The sequence below is a fragment of the Triticum aestivum genome, chromosome 6B (genome assembly GCF_018294505.1).
Source record: "Triticum aestivum cultivar Chinese Spring chromosome 6B, IWGSC CS RefSeq v2.1, whole genome shotgun sequence".
NCBI classification, from domain to species: Eukaryota; Viridiplantae; Streptophyta; class Magnoliopsida; order Poales; family Poaceae; genus Triticum; species Triticum aestivum.
Window position 1 is genome coordinate 522788958 of NC_057810.1, and position 8917 is coordinate 522797874.

At 44.4% G+C, this 8917-nt stretch overlaps 1 long non-coding RNA gene across 1 annotated transcript; it reads right to left on the reverse strand.

Annotated features, from left to right (window-relative positions):
• Positions 1–5554: 5554 nt before the first annotated feature.
• On the reverse strand, positions 5555–7079 carry LOC123137783 (uncharacterized). Its single transcript, XR_006468520.1, has 2 exons — positions 6267–7079; positions 5555–6203 (listed from the first exon to the last, which is right to left on the reverse strand). It is a non-coding gene; the product is annotated as an uncharacterized lncRNA (long non-coding RNA).
• Between the last annotated feature and the right edge of the window lie 1838 nt (positions 7080–8917).

The following is an 8917-nucleotide window of genomic DNA, read 5'->3' on the forward strand; positions in this document are numbered from 1 at the left end:
GAGGGCAAAAGTGCTCCTTCCCAAGTTCCGCCTCGAGACGGCGGTGCTTCGTGCCGAGAGTCCTCTCCTTATTTTTTTTCTAGGTCAAAATAACTTATATACAAGAAGAGGGGCACCGGAGGTGGGCCGAGGAAGGCATAACCCACCAGGGCGGGTCTTGGCTCCCTGGCATGTCCAGGTGGGTTGTGCCCACCTGGTGGGACCCCTCTAGTTCTTATTGGCTCCAATATTTCTTATATATTCCATAAAAAATCTAGGTAATGTTTCTGCTCATTTGGAGTTGTGCAGAATAGGTAGCCTGAAGTAGCTTTTTCAGGTCCAGATTTCCAGCTGCCAGAATTCTCCCTCTTTATGTGTACCTTGCATATTATGAGAGAAAAGGCATCAGAAATACTCTAAAAAGCATCATTATACAAAAAAACAATATAAATAACAGTAGGTAAACGTGATGCAAAATGGACGTATCAACTCCCCCAAGCTTAGACCTCGCTTGTCCTCAAGCTGAAACCGAAATCGAAAAACATGTCCATATGCTTAGAGAGACAGAGAGAGGAGTTAATAAAAATAAAATACATACATAGAAGCATCATGTATATTATTATAACAGCAACAAACTTTAACATAAAACTTTATCACATCACTTTTATTATAAACTTCTCATGAACAAGTAACAATTCATCACAACATCAAAGTATATATAAAGCATAAACTCTATTGAAAACCAACAAACTATGTTCTCAGTCAACTTTGCAACTACAATTCATCATCTTTTCAGGAAGGGTCACGTATCGGAGCCTTTTTGGCAAGTCGACATACTCAACCATCATATGGTCCTGTATGATTGCTAACACTCACCGCATACACATGAGCAAAATCAACCGGACATATAGAAAGATAGGGGCTTATAGTTTCGCCTCCCAACGCATTCACCTCAATGGTGATGTCAACAATAACAACTCATGCCACCCATATCCAACTGGATATGTGTGACTACATCTTTCCTCACCACATGATGCTTTCCAAAAGAGAAAATAAAAAGGAATAGAGAGAAAAACTTTTACTCTTGCATGAAAGTAAATACATAAAAGTAAAAGATAGGCCCTTCGCAGAGGGAGCAGAGGTTGACATGCGCTTTTTGTTTGTATGCTCAATCTCTTAGTGCAAAAGAATGTCACGTTATATTGCCCCTTATGATAGCAACCTTTATTATGCAGTCTGTCGCTTTTATTCTTTTCCATCACAAGTTCGCACAACGCTCAATTTTCTCTTACACTAAATGATCTAACACTTTTAGAAGCAATTTTTATTGCCTTATTGCACCTATGACAACTTACTTGAAGGATCTTACTCAATCCATAGTTAGGTATGGTGGACTCTCAAAATAAGATTCGGGTTTAAGGGTTTTTGGTGCACAAGTAGTATCTCTACTTAGTGCGGAATTTTTGGCTAGCAAATATAGGGGCAAGCACCACATGTTAAAGGATATATGACAATATAACTTCTATGTGAATATAAATAAACATAAATCATTACGTTGTCTTCGTTGTCCAACGTGCACAATTTTAGCATATAATAATTTGATGGGGGCTCACAATCACAAAAGATGTCCAAGATAGTGTATTTGCATGTGAATCTTCTCTTCCCTTATTAATTCTTTCATGAATTGCATCATTCACCAATGCTATGTTTGTAAATCTCCAATAAAATTTTCTACTTATACTCTTCCTTTTGTGATGTCATCACTTACCATAAGATTAGCATATGATCTTTTTCATTTATTTCCTTTCTTTTCATTGAAACATGAAAGTAAAGGAAACAAAACTCAAACTAAACTTTATTATATATCTCGCACACGATTACAAGGATAGATCATTAAGCAAACTCTCAAAAAGAAAGGATTTAACTAAACTTTTATTCATCTGAAGCAAAAGATAACTATGGATCGAACTAAAATAAGTAAAGGCAAAAGATAGTGGAGATGATACGATACCGGGGCACCTCCCCCAATCTTGGCACAAGCCAAGGGGAGTGCCCGTACCTGATACTCAATTTTCTTTTGGTGATGAAGAAGGAAGTGGTGGTGATGAAGTAGCAATCTTATCCTTGGGTTTCCATGGCAGAGGCTCACCATCATAAGAGGAGGAGTGAGTCTCACGGGTCCTGCAACGGGCAGCCAAACTCATACCTTTAAACCTCACCTCATATTCAAAGACTTGATTTTGGAGATCGTAGATCTGGCTTTGGAGGAAGTTGATTTGCTCATTGAACATGAAGACGATGTCCTTCATGGACTTGCCATCCACCTTGAGATCACGGGTGTAGTCCGTGATCATGAGGTGATTGGCATTGAATCCACGTTTCAGCATCCCCTTGCACCAGACGACCTCCTGCTCCATAGCTTCAAGCCTGGCCTCCATGGTTCCCACCCTTTGGGACCTTCCACATCGCGGATGTGAAGCATCCCCTCATGCATCTGGATAGCCTGAGGGTGCTGCATCACCTCCCGCAAATATGGGTTGATGACGTTCTCGAAGAACTTGTCCTTGAAGGAGCGTGAAGCGGCCATGGTAGATGGGATCAAAAAACAACAAGAAAAAGAAAATAGAAAATTTCTCTGTGATATGGTGGTCAATCATTTCGGGAGGTATATAAAGATTGCTTTTCTTGGGAAACAAGCAAACGGAAGAAAAACGGAGTCCGGAAGCTATCCGAGGTGGGCACAACCCACATGGGCGCGCTTGGCAAGCCACGCGCCCTTGTGTCTTGTGCCCACTAGGGTCATCTTTCTGGTAATTTATTATTTTCCTAATTTTTCTAATATTCCAAAAAAGAGAAAAAATATTTTTGTGGATTTTTTGGAGTCCGTTTACTTACCGTATCACGTACCTTCTCTTTTTCACGATTTTGGAGTGTTCCGGAAGGTTTCCTTTTTGTGTTCTTTCAGTGTCATAGTTCGGATAATATTGCTTTCAACATTAGTGGTCGTACTTGAGATATAATGTTTTATTCTTTGCCTATTGACGACCTTCGGGTTAGTACCTTCGGCATTATTTATTTTGATGGATCCTGATCGATAAACCTCCTTGATAACATAGGGTCCTTACCATTTGGAGAGGAGTTTTCCTACAAATAATCTGAAACGAGAGTTGTACAAAAGAAGACATTCTCCAACTTTGAACTCACGCTTTCGGATTCTTTTATCATGCCATCTTTTAACTTTTTCTTTAAATAACTTGGCATTTCCATAAGCTTGGGTTCTCCATTCATCTAGTGAGCTAATATCGAATAACCTATTTTCACCGACAACAAATACAGCAGCAAATACAGCAAATACAGCAGCAGCAGCAGCAGCAACAGCAACAACAGCAACAATAGCAACAGCATTATTAAAAACAATCCTGTTAGTATTATCATTTTTCGGGTCTTCAAGAAACACATCTCTTCTGTGCTAGATCTAGATACGCCCCGAGCGCAGCATAAGTTATTTGAAATCGTGGAAAAGCAACCTGAAAATTGTCTGAAGGCATGAAGACCAAAATTCAGAGTAAACGGTTGTAGAATACCAAGAAGCACTTCATGGAATACCAAATGGCGCAGAGACCCGGCAAAGCCATGTTGTCAAAGAAAATAGTTTCATTTTGCAAGGACATATTCGATATCATGCTATATTGAAAATATGTTTATCAAGCTAAAAAATCCGGGCTTGAAAAAAACATATATGTATAACATGTATAGACCAGTTAAGGAAGCATTTTTTAGTTGAAATCTCTAGAAAGACAAATATTTAGGAACGGAGGGAGTAATACTCTAGCAACATAATCTAAATTACCCGAAGTGGAACCCTTCAGAACTAAGCCTACCGAAAATGAGAAATGTTTGGTGTCTCACAAGTTGCAGAGGAAACAATGTTTTCATACAAAGAAACAGAAGCAAAAAGTGGTGCAAAATTTCGTGTTTAAATGTGCCACCTTAAAACTTTATTGATATCATCTTCATCATCAGCAAGCTGCGGCAAATCAAGAAGATTTCCACGCTTCAGCTCCCTCATACTGAGAAAGCCACTCCCAATTTGATGACATTGTTATTATGTATAGCATGCTTAGCTCACTATGCAAGAACGCAAGTACAATAGAATCTCTGTGATATCTACTAAAAAGAAATTGCATTGTACGCATATATTCATTTCAATTAATTTACTACTAACCACTACGACAGAGGGAAAATGTCAATAGTTGAACCCAAAAGGAAACAACAAAAATGGAATAACCTGATTGACACAATGGAATAACTGGGCAACAGGGGTAGATCATTTTGTATCTTGTGCATCATCTGCCAAAGGAAGCTAAAATAATGGGTTGAAAGGCCTAAAAGGAAGCCTCAAATATCTCTATTTCATAAGTAGCAAGATTCTTGATACAGAGGACCCATGGCGACGACCACAGGTCAACAGGAGGGAGGTGAGGAGTGACAACTACACATTTATCTCATTATCTATATAAGATCCCATTTTACCTAGCTTCAATTTGAACTCCACCCAAAAAAAAATCTTAAGCACCTAAAAATATTCATCTCATGTGGGTCATATAACAAATATGTTGAAAAAAACATTGGCATATTTATGCGTCCACAAAATTATTGATCTTCCTGTCCAAGTGATAACGGATAATAGTAACACGACGACATTAGCAGCATAGGTCAATTACTGAAATGCCAAAGCCAAATAGCTTTTGAGGTTTCTTGCATAATACAACTTTTAGGTCTATATAAAGTGTGAAGTGCTTTTAAAATCTTATCGGAGAGAAGCCTGGCATGGCAGAGAAGGCTACAGACAATCAAGAACCTGTGAACTGATTGTTAATTCATAATATAGTGTTCCACACGAACTTCAGACATCAAAATTTAGTTTTTGAAAAGAAGAAGCAATTTGTCCTTTGCTAGGTTAAACATAAAAGAATGGTTAGCCACATACGGTTTTTGATAGCTCACAGAGGAATTATTTCAGTTTGCAGCAGGAAGCCAATAACTCATGTATCAACAACTTGCATGCATAATAAGAAGGTCAAAAGGCTTCTTCCAAAAGCAAGAAGTATCTGGTATTTGGAAACACATGCAGCTTATTGCAAAAGTAAGAAGAAAAGATTAGATAGAAAAATGTTTGTTTATAAGGCAACAGTAGTTCAACCAACATCCAACCACATAGTATGCAATTGAAAGATGATTGTCAACGGAAGGCAGGTCAAGCACAACTATATCTTATGGACCGGAAGGCACACATGAACAATGAAACAAAGAAGTTGGTTGTTAGTTGATGATACAGGACCTTGTGAGTTTTGTTCATATAGTCATCCGGACATAGAAATCTGAAGCAAGCACATGACAACATATATTCTACAATTACAGAGCAAAACTGGCTAGAGACGAAAGTCAGTCGCAGATGCTACGTCGACCAAAAAAAATCAAGAAATCAAGATTTGCTCGAGTTGAGCTGTGAATGAAAAGAAATCAGGCGTACTATTCCATATAAACATAAGGAACGTGTAATCCAATCTCGGGATGAAAAAAGGTTGCATCATACCTATATACGCAGTCCATATTCCTTTCACATAATTTTCTTACAACACAATCTATAATTCAAGCAGCTTTTTTCTTTCTTGCCACTTATCAGTAGAACAAAACACACCAAAAAGACAAGAAGCAATCATGGCCATCTAATAAATGTCTTCATAGTTTCAAAAAATATATGAATCAACTCTCAAGATCAAGCGACGGGCACCTTTCATGTCTACTACCGCCAGGCTCAACACCAACTCCACATATGAATTAGCACATGTTGCCTTCCACATGACAGCACGACATCCACTTGTCCCTCGTTGCCTGAGAAGAATAAAAGAGGGAACGATGTGTGAAGCTCACCTTTATGTGTTTGAATCAGATGCGCTCGCTGTAGCTGGACCAAGCCGCCCCCATGGTCTAAGCGGCGCTCCCGCTGCCTGTATAGGCAGCTGCAGGTTAGAAGACGAGCCTGAGAGCCTCCTTGTTGGTCCTGGAGGCCCTGATCCAAGGAGCAGATCGAGCAACCACCAAGCACCAGATCGTGCCCGACCTCGCCGGTGCAGACCAGTGACCCTCACCCGTTCGATGCCGCACCTCCCTCTCCACTTCCTATCTCTTTCTCCCTCCTTTCCTTCTCTCCCTCTCCTTGGCTGACATAAAACCAGTGAAATCAAAACAGAGGAAAGAGAGGGCACGGAGGGGAATGGGATTACCTGTGGGTGGAGGTGAGGATGGAGACGCAGGGTTCCTCCAGTACGGAGGGGCTCTTGCTGGGCTGCTCCGGGACCTCGCGGTGCATGTTGCCGCCGGCGTGCTCTGAAGCATACCTCTTGTGAGCCGGGCGCGCACATTCCGAGCCGTCTGGCACGCCATCCTGAACGCATGTGGGGAGGCCGAGCCCATCTTACCGGACCTCACCCTCACGCACCGTGCGTGTTGCCGTTGCCGCCGACGCCATCTGCTCGTGGTCGCCTATCCCCGCTTCCGCACAAATGCTGTTATGCGGAGCAAGGTGGATGTAGAGGCGGCGGTGGCACTCACGACACAGCGGAGGCGAACCGATCCGCCTCCCTAGCTGGCATCCGTGCCTCTCCTTCTTCTCCGGATGGCGACGCCCGGTTGAGCCCCTCCTCCCACGACTTCCTCACGAGCTGGGGTGGATAAGGACCTCGTGAGGCGATGGATCTTGTAGAAAGAAGAGGAAGAGCTCCTGGGGCTGATGGGGGAGGGAGAACCGGAGGAGCGAGGTGGCGCGGCGGCTATGTTGACGAGGAAGGGAGGAGCAAGGGTTGTGGCTGCTATGGGTTGGGTTGGCGGCACCCACACCGCACGCTCCTGCTGCCATAGACGAGATGCAGCATGGCGCAGGAGTCAGGCAGGCAGAGCACGATGCAAGAGTCAGGCACAGGCGCACAGCACCGGACAGACTCTACACGTGAGGGGCCCAAATGTGAATGCAAACGACGACGCGATGACCTTGACGAGACGCGCATCCAGTGCAGCTGTCGAGCGGGACCAGGAGCAGCACTGGCCCACCCGTCATTGCCACAAGCCAAAGGCGGGTGCTGAAGCCGGGTGCACATGCAATGGCTGACCCCTCCGCAACTGTCTCCACAACGCACGACGCACACAGCGCATGGGGAACGACCCGCCAAAAGCGGTTGACCCAAGAAAACTAATCCACACCGCATGGCATGCAGCTAACTCAGCTGACACACGGGACCAGGGGCGGCATCGGCCCACCCGCCATTGGTACAACACATGCGCGGGTGCAGAAACGGCAGTAACCAACCAGCCAAAGCAGCCTCCAACAGCCAATGAAGGATGCCATCGGGGGAGCTCCCTGCGAGCGAGTTGCCCAGCTTCTGTTTTGTTTTAAATAAATCCCGTCTTCCCCGAAATTTCAGGCAAACCCTAATCATCTTCCTCCTCCGCGCGCCGGACATGTCCACCCGGCGTCGGACATGTCCGTCGGCCACCTCACCCCAGCCAATCCGGCCTTACCATGTCATCGCGTCGCCGCCCCAGGCCAACCCCCTGCCGCCACGTCGCCCCTGCCCAGCTCCATCCGCCGCCGGCCCGCGGAACCCAGATGTGGTCTGCACCTCGCACCGCCGCCTGTCACCCGCTCGCCGCTGCCAGGCCGCGCCCCACCGTCGACGCCTCGCGCGCCGAGCGTTGCCGCCTCCAGCGCCCGCCACCCCGCGCCGCCCTCGCCCTCCGCGCGTCGCCCGCCACACCACCGCGCGCTGCTCACCGCATCTGGCGACCCCGCGCCCCTCCGCCGCCGTCCGAGCTCGCCGTCGGCAGGATCCGGCCAGATCCGGTCCGGGGCCGCCTCGTCGTCGCCTCCCCGGCCTCCTCCGACCTCGCCGGAGAGCAGTAGCCCCCGCCCGATCCGCTTCGTTTTTCTTCGTGGGGTAAAAATCTCTCCAAGTCCCTGAAATCATCTCATCATGGGTGCATTTTGACTTGCTCTAACTTGGTGTGTATTGCTCCATTTTGCGTGCATGAATGTCAAAATGTTCAACTCGTGATGCTCTTCATGATGGAATAGTTTGCATGCATGTTCCTGTTCATATTGATGCCTTAATCTTCGTTGCAAAACTACTAAGTGATATAAACTGCTGGAATCTGGTGATTGTTAACATCATGTATGCATCTTGTGAGTACCATAACTTTGTCTCTGGTGATGCTATGATGGTGATCTTGATATGCACATGTTGCATCTTGATATCTTATCTCTGTTGCAAAAGTGCATGTTGCTATTTACTGCTGAGAACTTCTGTAACTTGCTGATTTGTCTTTTTTGTTGCATTTTGTGTGTGCATCCTATGAGCATGATGTATACATGTTTTAGGAGCTTAATAATGCCATATTTACAGGGGTGCAATCCATGTATTTTTATATGCCCTGTAGCGAGTGGATCAAGCTTGTGAAGTGGGCTACTCGTTGTTAATATTCTGCCAATGCTAATTCTGTCATATCATGTTGCCATGCTTTCTTGATGCTACCAATTTATCCATGCATATTCTAGAGATGCTTAGTTGACATGTTTTGATGACTATGTTATTCTCTACCATGCCATGCCTTGTGATTCCTTATTTATGGCATGAAGCATATGTTTTCATTGCCATGAACATGCCTACATGCTGTTCCAGATTTCTGTTAACTTCATGATGCCTTGTTGTGAGCTTGATATTAGTTGACACATGCCTACTCTGGAGACGCTCCAATTATATGTTTTGTAGTATGTTATGAGTTCTTTGTTCATATGCCATGTTTTCTAATTTTGGATGTCATATGCCTTTGTTTCATGCTTGCAAACATGCTATCATAATGTTGCTATTTTACACTTGCTGGA